Source organism: Cryptomeria japonica, chromosome 1 (assembly GCF_030272615.1).
Source record: "Cryptomeria japonica chromosome 1, Sugi_1.0, whole genome shotgun sequence".
Taxonomy (NCBI): Eukaryota; Viridiplantae; Streptophyta; class Pinopsida; order Cupressales; family Cupressaceae; genus Cryptomeria; species Cryptomeria japonica.
This window is the reverse complement of record NC_081405.1, coordinates 34,372,457-34,387,039: the sequence shown is the minus strand read 5'-3', so window position 1 is coordinate 34,387,039 and position 14,583 is coordinate 34,372,457.

The following is a 14,583-nucleotide window of genomic DNA, read 5'->3' as shown; positions in this document are numbered from 1 at the left end:
AGAAATAAAAGAAAAATTAAAGATGATTTGGAAAAAGAAGGAAATTGTGTCAAATGAAGAAAGCACCTTACCTACCGAGTTAGGTGCACCTATTCCAAATTAATCGGTAAAGGTATGAAGGGACTGCATTCTTTAAAGGTTAAAATCTTAACAGTTCCTATTCTATTATGTACTTAATTCAAAATCTGCATAGTTAAGATGTAATAGTAAGTTTGAAATTCTATCGAAGTCTTTGAAGCACTTTACAGGAAGCCTGTCAAGTCGGTAAATGAAGGAAGTTTGGTTACTCGGTTAAAATGAAAAAGGAGAGTAAATCGGTTAAAGAGGAACCGAGTGCATTTAATGTTTTGACCTAACCCGCACGGAGCCCGATAAGGTATTTTGTGTACTTAAAAGCATTTTCACGTTCATTTACACTTACCAAGTTTTCGAGAAAGCAGAGCAAGCGATTCAAAGGCGATCAAACCTCCTACAAAGAAAATTCAAGGTATTTACATCAAATCTCAACACATTGTTAGGCTGGTTTACCGATCTTATCTAGTTGCCATTATCTGCTAAGTATAAAGCATTTGTCGTTTGAAATCCTGAAACCCTAAGGACTCTTTTTTAGTTTTTTTTTATCTGATATCTTCAATGGCACCCAAGATCCAAGATCCCATAGTTGTCAAGAATGTAGAGAAGCCCTCACTGAAATACTCTTTGACCCCCAAAGTTGCTTCTGAACCGGATGACAAAACCGTCTTTTCACTCATCCCGGATAGAGTATTGTTAGTCGAAGATGTGAGATTCTTCACCAAATATCATGTTGAAGAACTCGATCATGTTGAAATCAGAGACACAAATGATGAGCTATGTATCGATGGTATATTGAACAACAAGTATGAGCACATCAAGATCAAGGGATTAATTGAAGCCCTAACATATCCTCGTGTGTTCAAACCCCAGTGGGTCAAGTTTGTTCTGAGAAGAGTTCACGTTGATTTCATGTGGCTAGAAGAACAACCATTTAAGATTACCAAGGAAATCATTCATCTGATTACTGGTTACCCTATCTATGATCATGCCCGAGCCCAGAAGATGATATCACAGAAGGAATTGATCAGTTTAACCGGAGTGGAATCTAATTGCAGAGGATTGAAACTGAATAATGTCACTGATGAAGAACTAAAATTTTCCATTAGAGTTATGGGCTACTATTTCTTCCAAACGGCAAGGGAAAACAGTGTTCCCTGTGCAGCAGTAGACTTGGCTTACAAAATTGTGAAAAAGGGAATGAAAATTGACCTATGTGAGGTGTTGCTGAAGAACCTATTTGAAAATCTAAACACCATCAGGAAGTCGAAGAAGAACAACTCGGCTAATACTCTAAAGTTTGGATCACTATTGGTATGCATGTTTTTCTGCTTTGAAAAATTCTTTCCATCAGTCGGTAAAGTTGTTTGGGAGATACACCGACCTATCACCCATCAGATTAATGACTTCATTCAGAAGTTAGGTGATAATTTCAATGATATCATGGATGATTACTTCAGTAAATTTCAAGAGAAAATGCATAACAGATATAGGATTCCACCCCAGCTAGTAGAGAAATACAAAAATGATATACGTTTTGAAGTTGACACCGATTACTGTTATGTGAATGTTGTGGAACCAAGGACTCAATCTTTGTCACCAATGGGTTACGAGATTGATTTTGACATCACAAAACAACAAATTGATGCATTTCTTACATTTCCCAGACATGCTACCGAGCTGAGGTATGGTACCTATGAGGAAGTAAAGGAAAAGGTAAAGATGAATATTGTAGTACCCAAAGCTACAAGAAAGGCAACAAAGATGATTAAGGCATTGTCAGAAAAAATCGGAGAAGACTCTTCCTCTACACCTGTCAAAGGCACCATTGCCATTATAGAAGAGGAATTTGAAGCCCAAGAGGCAGCTATAACACTGAGCACTGAATTGCCTAAGGGTAAAGTGTTAAAGAGAAAGAAACATGACACATCAAAAGTCTCACCGACTCCACCTCCAGTAAAACAACCTAACACTAGAGCATCTGCAGCTTCACCGAGTAAGAAGACAAAGAGTGTTAATGTTCCCAAGGTAACAAAGACATACAAGAAATCTACTCGGAGACTCATTTTGGCAAAAGAGTCTAGTGATACTGAATCAGAAGATGCAAGCAAATTTCATATTGTCAAGAGCAAGAAGGTAAATATACATAGTGTTGACAACTTTTGTGCTAATCTGAAAGAATATGGTGGATTTGGAGGATTTAGATATGTGAAGTATGAAACCAGGAACAATGATGAGAAGAGACAAATTGAAGAAGTTGTCATCTGCACACTTCTAAAGTTCCAGTTAGCTCCATTAGAACTAGCCAAGTCACTTCCAAATGAATTGTATCTGCATATTGATAATAGGTGGAAGTATGCAATGGACTCAGAGAAACAAATCAGAGAAAGAAGTCTAGTCCATCTCTTTCCTAATATGTCAGTAGCTGAAATAAAGGAACATCTGACAACCTACAATTCAAAGTTTCTTGTCAAACAAAGAGCCTTAAAACTGATGAATGGGCTATATATTGAAGTAGAAAATGAGACAAAAGTAAAGTGGCAGGAAATCTTCAAAATCAAGGATGTCAGTGAGCAAGCTACAGTTGAAATCGTTGATGTCACCGAGCAAGGTCCTGATGCTACCGAACAAGACCCTGCTGACACCATTCAAATAGATGAAGATGTCATGGATACAGAGGCCTCAGAACATGAAATGATAGAAGGCACTGCATATGCAAAACTTGTATCTAGTGAATCCGTTTTGGAACAAGTTCAGCCTTATCCACCGGTCATGCAACCTATCTCAACCGAAACTCCCTAGGATACAGATCAAGGCACCGAAGATCACAAGTCTGCAACAGGAGAAGGTACTACTCAAGAACAGACATCTCAAGCACCTTCTAGCATTGAGAATGTTGCGACTAAGACACCAAGTACGGAGACACCGAAGCACTCTACAGAGGCTAAAGGAACTGATCAAAGTGTTGCCTCTACCGAGCAACCTGCCGAGGGTAATCAAGCCTCACAAGCAATTGTCTTAGTTCCATCGGTGAAAGGTAAAGAAAAGAAAGTGAAGAAGCATAGTTTTAAAGTTGATTTGTCAAAACCAATAGTGTTGCCCAATGTAGACATATCAAAATTAAAGGGGCAAGCACTCATTGATTTCGATGAACTGTGCAAAGCAAAGGCCGAACAAGAGAAGCAAATGGCCATTCAAAAGAAAAATAAAGTACTTCAGAAGGTAAAAGAACTCCTAATAGATATGCTACCCGAAGCTACAGTATCAACAGATGCAGCCATCCACATTCAATTGGACGAAATCCTAACAAAGATAGAGACATCTGGAGTAGATGCATCGGAGTATTTGAGCAAGCTGAAAGACAAAGAGCTCACTGCCAAAATGATAGAAGAGGTACAAAAAGCTATAGCTATTGGCAAAGTTAAACTTGTCAAATTTATTGCTGAGTTGACTCCTCAACTCAAGCACATTCATTATTTATTTCAGAAACTCTGCAGATTTTCTTTATTCATTAAAGACATTAAGAATAAAATAGAGGCAATTGAGAAAGAGATCACCGATCTCTCAAATAAGTTGACCACCAAGCCAAATTCAGTTCAAAAATTTTATACAAAGCTTCAATAGCTCATGGCTCAACAATTGGACTTAAGAAATGACGAACACAAGATCAGGATGGACATAATGACACTTCAGACATTATTCCTTCCCCATCTTTCATCAGTCCAAGAACAAATCAACCGAGCCACATACTTATCTACTACTCAAGAGGGAAGCACTCTAGATGGCTTAATATCACTATTGGTTGATATTCAAGCACAAAATTCTTTAATGGACAGTGTAAAGGATGCACTCTCTGTTGCTCTCACCGATGCCCGAACCAAGTACAAATCCATTTTTGACCAGTTACTGCCCCTGAATGGAAATTAAGTTTTTTATGTTTGTCAAAAAGGGGGAGTGATACTATATTTGGGAAGTAATATGTTACAGTACTAGGGGAGTGATACAATATTAATACAATTTTGGGAGAATGGTATAGTATTCGGAGTATAGTATACAGGGGGACTATACCGAGCAGAATAAGCAGAGTATCCAAGAGCAGCGAACCAAGTAGTATACAGAACATTAAGCAAAGCACAAGAACAAATCATCAAGCATGCAAAAAAAATCAGAATTTTGTACAGTATATCGATAAGGGGAGTATATCTGATATATTATTTTATTGACTATTGTATATACTGTCAGCATAGTCAAATTTTGCAAAGTATATAGATTATTGAGTTATAACTTTGAAAGTAGTTTTTGTCAAACATCTCAACTAATGTCAAAAGGGGAGATTGTTACTACTTATCAGATTGCCATTAGTTTTATGTCAAAGTTATACTATATACTTTAGTCGGTTATCTATTACCGAAATATTCAGTCGGTATGTACAGTCTAGTCGGTTACTGAAGAAAGCAGTCACAGAACGCAGTATACACTGAGCTGTCTATCGAGTGTCTACCGAGCCACAAAGATGACACACTGAGTTGATTTACACCGAGTGAAACGTGTTACCAGATTCATTGAACCTGGACATGCATATGAAAACATGTTACAAGATCAAGGCACATCTAACCGTTATCACATTGGAAATTGCACTTAAAGATTGTGTATGATTTTGAGGTTATCTAACCAATGAAATATTTTGCATGGTTATTCATTCAATAAATCATTTTTGTAACATCGAAGCAATGAATTGGATCACCGTCATAAGAGATCTATTTATACAGCATGATTTTAAGAGTTAAAGGTGTGTGCATGAGTGTAAGAAGACTATTACAGAGACACAGAGGTCACCGAGAAGGTTTTCAGAGAACAGTTGAAGAACAGAGTAAACAGAAGGGTTTACCGAGTTACTATATGGGTTACCGAGGTATGCTATAAGCAAGGTAATCTATTCTGAGCACATAGAATCTGCTATGACATTCCAGATGTAAAGTTGCAGATATTTGTAATGATTTTATTGTAATATTGTGAAGTTGTAAGAGAAACCTTTAACAGGGTAAAAGACTCTAATCAAGTCTATAAATTGTAAAGCCTCTAACCAGGTGCAACATTTAGATGAAGTGTTGTAAAATCCTTTAGCAAGGTATATTTAACAGATCTTGTTACTCCTAATAGGGTAAGCTATCAGAAATAGCTAAACATGTAGCTCTAACCGAGCACTCTTTATTATTGCAGTAGTGAAGTTGTGGGTGCCATCCCCACCATAGTTTTTCTCTCTAACCAAGAGTTTCTGCGTAATCAAAATATATGTGTTATGGAGTGAATCATGTATGATTGCTATCTATTTGTTTTAGTTTTATATTATGTTACTGCACTATTTGGTTTATGCATAACAATAAGGATATTGTTGAAGAAAAGTTTTGAAGTACTGATTCACCCCTCCCCTCTTAGTACATTAGCTTTCCATATTGGGCCTAACACCTCCATGCCACACTGCGTCTGTTCCCAAAGAAGCCTTGAAAGTATTTTGAAACTGGCCAAAAAACCTTGTTATTTCCACTTCGATTTACCTATATCGCCATGTCCTTCCATCTGCTGTTCGTGTAGACCCACTGTGGAACATGAGGCGGGTCTTCCCAGCCCACATCCGCCCATGAACCCAAATGTCCTCTATCAGCCATGTCCGATCACTGTATTAAATTTATGCCTCTTTCTTGCTTTGATTCCTCCTTCCTAAAGCTCACACCACCTCTGAAAAATAAATGGCTCTGGAAAGCATTTGCAGACCCACCAGGAAGGAAATTGCGCCATTATCTAATGTTAGATCCATATTTGTTTCCGAGTGCATATGGCATACAAATATATTGCTATCTTGTTCATGCTAGCCAAAAATCAAAGCCTCACATCTGCGTCACACAGAATGGAAAGCTCCAGAAAACACTTCCTCCGCTTGAAGAAAGTGACATGAGTGGCCGCCTTTTTCTCTATTTTCTTCAGCGACAAGCTATGATCTGTAACTCTAAAATGCAACACTAGGTTTTCAATCAAAGGTTAAGATACACAAAATCGACAGTCAGGGTTTTATCTCTCTCAAATGGTAAAGTTTCCCAAATTTACTTATGGAAATGTTGTATGAAATGGTAAACAAGCAATTCGAGTTCTATAAAATGCAATCCAAGCTGTCCGGATCAAATCTGGCCCTTTCACTTTCCATTAATGGCAGAGAAGACGATATGCAAGGGAGGCTTTATCTGTCAACAGTCGCAGACGCTCAGATTTGTAAACCTAAGGGTGTCACATGCACCATGAATGGAGATAGGTAGCTATAGACACCAATCGATTCCATCCTCGCAAGCAGAACCCTACCCCAAATTTTTCAAACCCGCGAGATAGATTCAAAATTCACAGCCTTGCCTTAGTGATTTGTATTAGGAATCAATACCAAATTGCTCACTCCTCTACCCCATATGTAATTATTATTTAAACCATAATAATGATTAAAATAATAAAATATTACCACTGACCCTACAAATATAACTTCACTATTTGGCAAGGGAAGCTGGGTCCCTGGCGGGCCCGACTTAATTTTTTTTTGTTCTTAAACAACTGCATCCTGGGAAAGATCTGAGAACACTTCCACACTCATCTGGGTCATCAATTTGCACAATTTGATCATTGGAAACTAATTTTCAACACTTTGCAAAAGTGACCAAAACCACCTCTGTACCCCGGAAACCGCCTTCAAAAACCACTCAAATGGCCACCCGAGACCATGCCACTTGACAAACACATAACCTGATATATTGTTAATCACCCTGCAAAATTTTTTTTCTTGAAGATTCCTTAAACACAAGATATTAATCCCCAAAGATCACTACTTAGCTGTTTCTGCACTGAAACCTACCAGAAACCTCTTCAAACCCAGTTTGAAAACAATTTTGAAAACATATCACATGAAATCATGAAGAGATGGAAACTGACACACACACTCATTTCACTACAAGGAATCTCAAGGACCAATTGGTTTGAGAAAATAATCATCCGGGTGAAAGATATTAATGCTCAAAGTGGCTCTCTTGGCCATCTTGAAAAGTTGCACTGGTGAAAACAACTTGAAGCACCTCCAATCACCGATTAGGAACAATGTCAAATCACCATCTCAAGAGTTGCCATCTAGCAAAGTAGTACATTTAGGTACCCTGAGTATGTATGCAAGAAGGCTTGATCCAATTTGATTACATATGAAAATTATTCACCCTCAAAGTTATCTACTCTACAACTTCTAAACATGTTCTTTCTGAAACATTGAAAAAGTCCATATGGAATGAGCCTTAAAAACTGACCAAGCGAAGAGCTAGGGGGCTACAAATTGGGTAGATGGTAGACAAACCTATATAGAATCATTGTGTACTACCACTTTTGACTGCAGATCAATTGGGTGTAAATACAAAATTCTGAATTGGGTACTGAACTGTTGTTTGACACTACCTGATTTGCAGAAAACAACAAATTGCAAATGATTTGGCTTTAGGAAACATGTCAAATGAAAACATATGAGTCTAAAAATGAGCATAGTAGTACATAATTTTGCAAGGAACACAAGGGAACAAGAATTTCCTCACAACAATTAACAGGGTGCAAGTTATAAGCCTCCAAAGTAGGCTACTTAGGCTTTCCTAGAAATTTGAACCATACAAATTTGTGCAAACCCCTAAAAGTAGGTGCATTAAAAACATGTAAAAACTGATTTTAGGAGCTTGCAGATGGATATATGAACTTAATGAAATGTGTCCAACACATTCTCCAAGTGATTTCTCATTAAGTTTACTTGATCCCAACTTATTAGCTCTCAAAAGGGCCTTCTCTAATAGCTTTTTCAGTGGTGTACCTCTTCACATCTTAGCAAATTTTATATGGCAACCTCTAAATTTCTTCAAAAATTAGAAGGTTCCAAGAGACCCCATTTAAGACTGACCTGTCTGATTTCAAGTGTATCCATCTCTGTTTAAGACAAGATAATGATCACTTGATATGGATATGATACGATTGATAAGACAGTTTGATCAGTTGATTGCAGCTATTTTACTGGATAGTTGTATCCTTTGTTAACTTTGTGTGAAGCATTTGCTAGATATCTGCTAGGGTGTTTGATTCTTGCGAGACATTTTATTGCAAGTTTTTTTATTGTTTTTCAGATTTTGTGGATTGATATTTGAATGTTTTTGGTATTTTTTTAGGATCATATTTGGATGTTTTTGGTATTTTTTCAGGATCATATTTGAATGTTTTTTGTATATATATATTTTTTCAGAACTTTATATGATTTTTAGGATTTTTTGTGTTTTCTCAATGTTTTTGAATTTTGTGTTTTTTATTGTTTTAAAGATTTTTTCAGGACTTTATATGATTTTTTTAGGATTTTTCAGCTATGTCCCCAATGTGCAGACCTATTATGATATGATGATCTAGGCAATGCATATGGAGACAAAGAATTTTTGACATGATCTATGTTAATGCAATATGCATGATGAAGATGCATTTCCTATTTTGACAAGGATGACTGTGTTTGTTTAGCATTTTGTAATACACCAATTGACTTGGAGGTGCAAAAACATTTCATATATAAGCGATCAATCGATCCTCAATGTCCTTTGGAACATACAAATTAACACAATTAGTGACAAAGATTTACAAATGGAGACGCGAAAAACTTCCTCATTGATTCTCAAAACTTTGATCTTCTTTTTCTCATGTGTGTGCAAATGAGTTAATTCCCACTCTTATGTTCACCAAATATCCTTGGTATACTATATGACTAGCTACGCGGATTATTCTAACTTCAAAAGCATCCCGGATAGACCTCGCTGCCATCAAGCCTTTAGAGCTCTGACGAGGTTATACATTGTAATCTCTCAGATATTGCTCCATTACCAACAAGCATTCATAGCCCTGATGGAGTTATTCACATGCTCCCCTAGTCAAGCTTTTTGTCGCACTTGTATGTGTGATATTTCAGTTATATATTATTGCTCTTTTGCCTTGAGATGGATATTTGGTATAACACTTTTCATTTTTATTTTCTTGCCTTGATTTGTAAGTAATGAAACCTACTTGGGTGTGACAATTAGAACGACACTGAAGTAGAATATTGGATTTTTCACTAGTCATATGATCAACTAGGTGTCTAGAATGAATTAGAGATTTTGTTAATGTGTTTGAGATATAACAATTGACAGATTTTGGGTTAACAAGTATCAAATAGTGAAATCACTACCCAACCACAAGTAAATCGTCGTCATGGGGTAATGTTGAAAATGAATGACCTTAGAATCTCAAAGACTTCATGTTTGAATATCTAAGAAAGGAGATGACTCTTGTTTCTCTTAAATGCAAATAGATGATAAACTTGGACAGTTACCTTGTTTTATTGATGCTGATATATGCTAATGCAGAAATTTTGTGAATGCGATGCATTTGAAAAATAAACTATATGTGATGCAATGCTTTTTAATAAAATGAGATGCAATGTGGAAAGTAAAACCTAAACTAACCCAACCCTTAGATATAGTATCATTTAAGGTGCATGTTGTTCATAGAGTCAGGAAGTGGATCTCCCTCCTTAGTAGCCAAGTTATATGCTTCGTTTCCTATGACCCTTGTTATGATAAAAAGGCCTAGCCAACTAGGTTCAAACTTTCCTAGGTTTTCATGATCTTCTAGGTTCCTTTGGTTCTCTTTGAGAACTAGATCTCCCACTTCAAAATTCCTTGGTCATACTCGTTTATTGTAACTCCTTCTCAGTCTGTTATGGTAAGCTTGCAAGTGATTTAAAGCAGTTTGTTGCTTTTCATCGAGCATTTCTAGCTCTTGTAATCTTGCAACTCGATAGTCTTCCTCTGATATAATGTTTTTTAAGGAGACTCTTCAAGAAGGTAGTTCTATTTCAATAGGTAATATTGCTTTTGTACCATAGACCAATGAATAAGGTGTTTCTCCTTCAGGTGTGCGTACCCCTGTTCTGTAAGCCTAAAGAGCAGGATTTAAATAGAGATACTAGTCTCATCCTGCGTCAGTGACAACTTTCTTCAGGATCTTCAATATTGTTTTGTTTGTTGCCTCTTCTTTTCCATTACTTCACGGATAATAGGGCATTGCAAATCTTTGTTGTATCTGGAATTTTTTACATAGTTCTCTCATTTCTTGATTCTTAAACGGACATCCATTATCAGTCACTATTCACATTGGAATCCTGTACCGACAGATGATGCAGTTAAGCATGAATTTTGCTATCTTCTTACCAGTGGTATATGTTAGAGGGATTTCCTCGACCCATTTGGTAAAATAATCAGTAGCCATTAAGATGAATTTATGCCCATTGGATGAAGTAGGATTAACTTTACCAACAAGATCTAACCCCCACTGTGAAAACAACCAAGGTGATGTGATAGGTTGGAGATCCTGTGCTGGTGCATGAATGAGGCCTCCATGCACTTGACATTGTCTACATTTTTGTACATATTTGTAGGCATCATTTTCCATACTAGGCCAATAGTATCCAGTTCTTAGTAACTTCTTTGATAGTGCAGGTCCACTTGGATGTGCACCACAAATTCCATCATGTACCTCTTTTAAGGCAAGTTGCGCTTCTTCAAAATCAAGACATCGAAGAAGTGTCCCATCAAGGCTCTTTCTTTACAATGTGTCAGCAATAATGGTGTGTCTGGATGGCTGACGAATAAGAGTCTTCTTTTGATTTCTTGATAGATCAGGAGACATACTAATTATGTAAGTAAGTGTATATCTCATTATACCATGGGGATTCAGGACCCACAATGACACATACACATTCTGATGAGGAAATCTCATATGTCAGTACCATCAATTGTTCTACAATGAACTCGAACTTAGTTTCATTATTAGGCATGTCTAGGAGAGACCCTACTGCAGCCATGACATCTGCTGCCTTGTTTTGCATTCCTAGAATCTTCTCAAAAGTGATGTTACAGAAATGTTATTTGCAATCTTCTACCATTTGTTTATAAGGCATTAGTTTATCATCTTTTGTGTTATAGTCATCATTGAATTGATTGAAAATCAGTTGTGAGTCACCATACACTTGTAGTTCTTTTATCCTCCACGGTATAGTGGTACAAAGTCCTATGGTGAGAGCTTCATATTCAGCTATATTGTTTGTACACGAAAAATTAATTTTGAATGACTTCATGATAGAATCCCCTCAAGGAGTGATGAAAAGAATCCTGACTCCTACTCCATGATATATGTAAGAATCATCAAAGTAAAATTTCCAAGTGGTGGATGTTGTCAATGTAAACATAGATTCATCAGGAAAATCCACTAGTAGCAAGTGACTGTCTTGCAAGGGAGCTTCTGCTAATCGATTTTCTATAATCTGCCCTTTGATTGCCTTTATGTCCACATATTCTATGTCAAACTCACTTAAAATCATGACCCACTTGGCCAATATTACAGTTAATGTTGCTCTACTTAATAGATACTTGAGAGGATCAAAGCGTGCTATGAGTTGAACTTTGTGACTCAGCATATAGTGTCTTAGATTTTGGGATGTGAAGGTCATTGCTAGACATGATCGTTCTATGGGAGTGCAATTAAGCTCATATCCAATTAGGGTTCTACTTATATACTAGATTTCTCTTTCCTTTCCTTGATCATCATGTTTTGCCAAAAGGGATCCCAAAGATGAGTTTGTTGTTGATATATACAATAATAAGGGCTTGTCTGGAGTAGGTGGAACTAATATTGGAGTACTTAGAAGGTAATATTTTAAAGTTTGAAAATCTTCTTGGCACTGCTCTATCCATTTAAAGGTGACTTCTTTTCTGAGTAAATGTTGAAATGGTTGACATTTATCTGCTAGATGTGCTATAAACCTTCTTATAGACTGTAGTATTCCCTGTAATCCCCTTGACTGCTTGAGTGTTGATGGTGGCTGCATATCGAGAATGATTGCTTTGAACTTTGCTGGATCTACTTCAATTCCTCTGTTAGAAACAATAAATCCTAGAAGTTTTCTAGCTGTGACACCGAACACACACTTCTTTGGATTTAATCTGACATTGTATTGTTCCAATCGATCAAATATCTTAGCAAGGACTTCCAAGTGACCTTCTCTTGTTTTTGATTTAGCTAGCAGATCATCAACATAATCTTCCATGATATTATGGATCATGTAATGGAATAATGTTGTCATAGCCCTTTGATATGTTGCTCTGATGTTCTTAAGACCAAACAACATGACGTTCCATCAGTATGTTTCCCATGGACAAGTAAATGCAGTCTTGTGTTGATCTTTTGGTTATATCCTGAGAAATCATTCATTAGTGAAAGAATTTCATTCCCAACAGTTAGATCAACTATTATGTGTATGTTAGGTAATGGGAAATCATCCTTAGGACATGCCTTGTTTAAATCTCAGAACTCTGTGCAAATTATTATGCCCCCAATGGGTTTAGTCATAGGTACTAGATTGGATATCCACTCTACATAGTCAATAGGTCTAATGAAGCCACATCCAAAATTTTTTGTAGTTCCATCTTTACCAGTAATGCGATCTGTGGATACATCTTTTTGAGTTTTTGTTTGTATGGTTTGATCCTTGGTAACAACGGTAAGTGATGCAATACTAGTTCTGGATCTAGACCTAGCATATTTGCATATGACCAAACAAAATTGATCAGGAGTTGTTTGAATAACTGTATGAACTTTTCCTTTTCTCCCTGATTTAATGATTATGCTAAGTGGATATTATGTATAACTTCTCCTTCTGCTATATTGATTTCTTCAGTCTTTTCCATGAGTAATGCCAAATTTTCTTGTTCAAAAGGGAGATTGTCTAACTTGTTTTTACCATTGTTATTACTATCATCTGCATCTTTTGACATAGAGGAACTCACCTCTCCAAAGTATGTTGTTCTATCCAAGTCTATAGCAAACCCTACCTTACAATCACCATGGGGAAACCCTTCCTTGACACCTAGGAATTCTGCAATAGCTTCATCATTCTCAAACCAGTCCAGATTTGGTGACTTGTCTTGCCCCCAATCAATTAAATGTGAATGTACAAGGGGTAAATCATTGCTTTCCTCTATTGAAGAAGTCTTTGACATCATGCACACCTTTTTATTTTGAACATATTTGACTGATCTTGGGTGAACCTGTATATCCTTGTAGACAATGCCATCATCAATGAGTGGTTGGTTGTCATATGCAGTGTCTATTTCTTGTGGGCTGCTATCATGAATAAATAGAAATTCATAGTCGTGAGAATATGTCACACGTTCTATATATGTTCCATTGTTTCACGTTGTGTCACTTATCTCATCTTGTTCCTCAATGGTGGGTAGGGAAACTTTAGCTATAGTAGCACATAGTGGAATCTGTTCGTAGATCTCATTTGTGTGGTCGAAGCTTCTCTTAATCTTGGTATAAGGCGTTCCGGTCTTTCTTCATCTGACTCATTTGGTAAAGTGGGGTTTGCCTCTCTTGGCAGAATTATGGTATCCCTTGGCAGAATCCATGTTTGAGACTTATTTGTAGGTGCTAATCCTATTTCTATTACCACATTTGTAGGTGCTAGCCTTGTCTCTGTTACCAAATTTTCTTGTGAATATTTTTCAGGTACCATATTGTTGGATGATGTCGCATTAGTTTCTTGTAAAAGGTGCTTGAGATCTTCGCCATCTGATTCCATACTAGGGTATGTTGCTTCTTTCTTCCTTCTATGAGATGAAGGAGGAAATACCTTCATTGATAATTAATTTTGAGCTATGTACTTTGATGGTAGTCTAGGTTTATTCAATATGTCAAGTGTTTGTTGCCTTGCCTCTATTATATTTGTGACATGTTTATACCCTAACCCTTGATTATTCGAGTTTTCCTGAGGTAAAACAGGTTCTATTCTTGCTTGTTTTTGTGGTCCCAATCCTATGGTACCATCATACCCATGTTTTTGTAGTATCTTGAAACCATTTTCATATTGATCTAAGGGTAACCTGGCTATTGTCATGTCGTCTTCTTCTCTACATAATCATTGATTAACATCTTCATCTAAGGATTCTTCTTGCAAGTCTCCCCATCTAATGAATGAGCATGAATCTAAGTACTTGACTATCTCCTTTCTTTTATCTTGTTTCATCACAGTAGTCTGAAGTTTCCCAAAAGATCCAGGAGAAAGAGATAATTGCCTGACATTTTCCGTACTTGAAATGGAATATTCCCCACAACCGACATCTTTAATCTATAAAGAAGGTGTCGTTGGTGTATTTTTTTGTGTTTTTGTAATTGTCAATGAGTCCATTTGTGCAGTGAGAAGAGTTGCTTGATTGATAGGTACTTGGTTATCGACACTTGCCTTTAAGTGATTACAGTGTTGAATTGGGTTCGGATCACCATGGATGGTGATTTCAATGCCATTGTATGGAAATTTAACACATTGGTGGAATGTCAAAGGTACGACCTGCATGGCATGAATCCATGGACGACCTAATA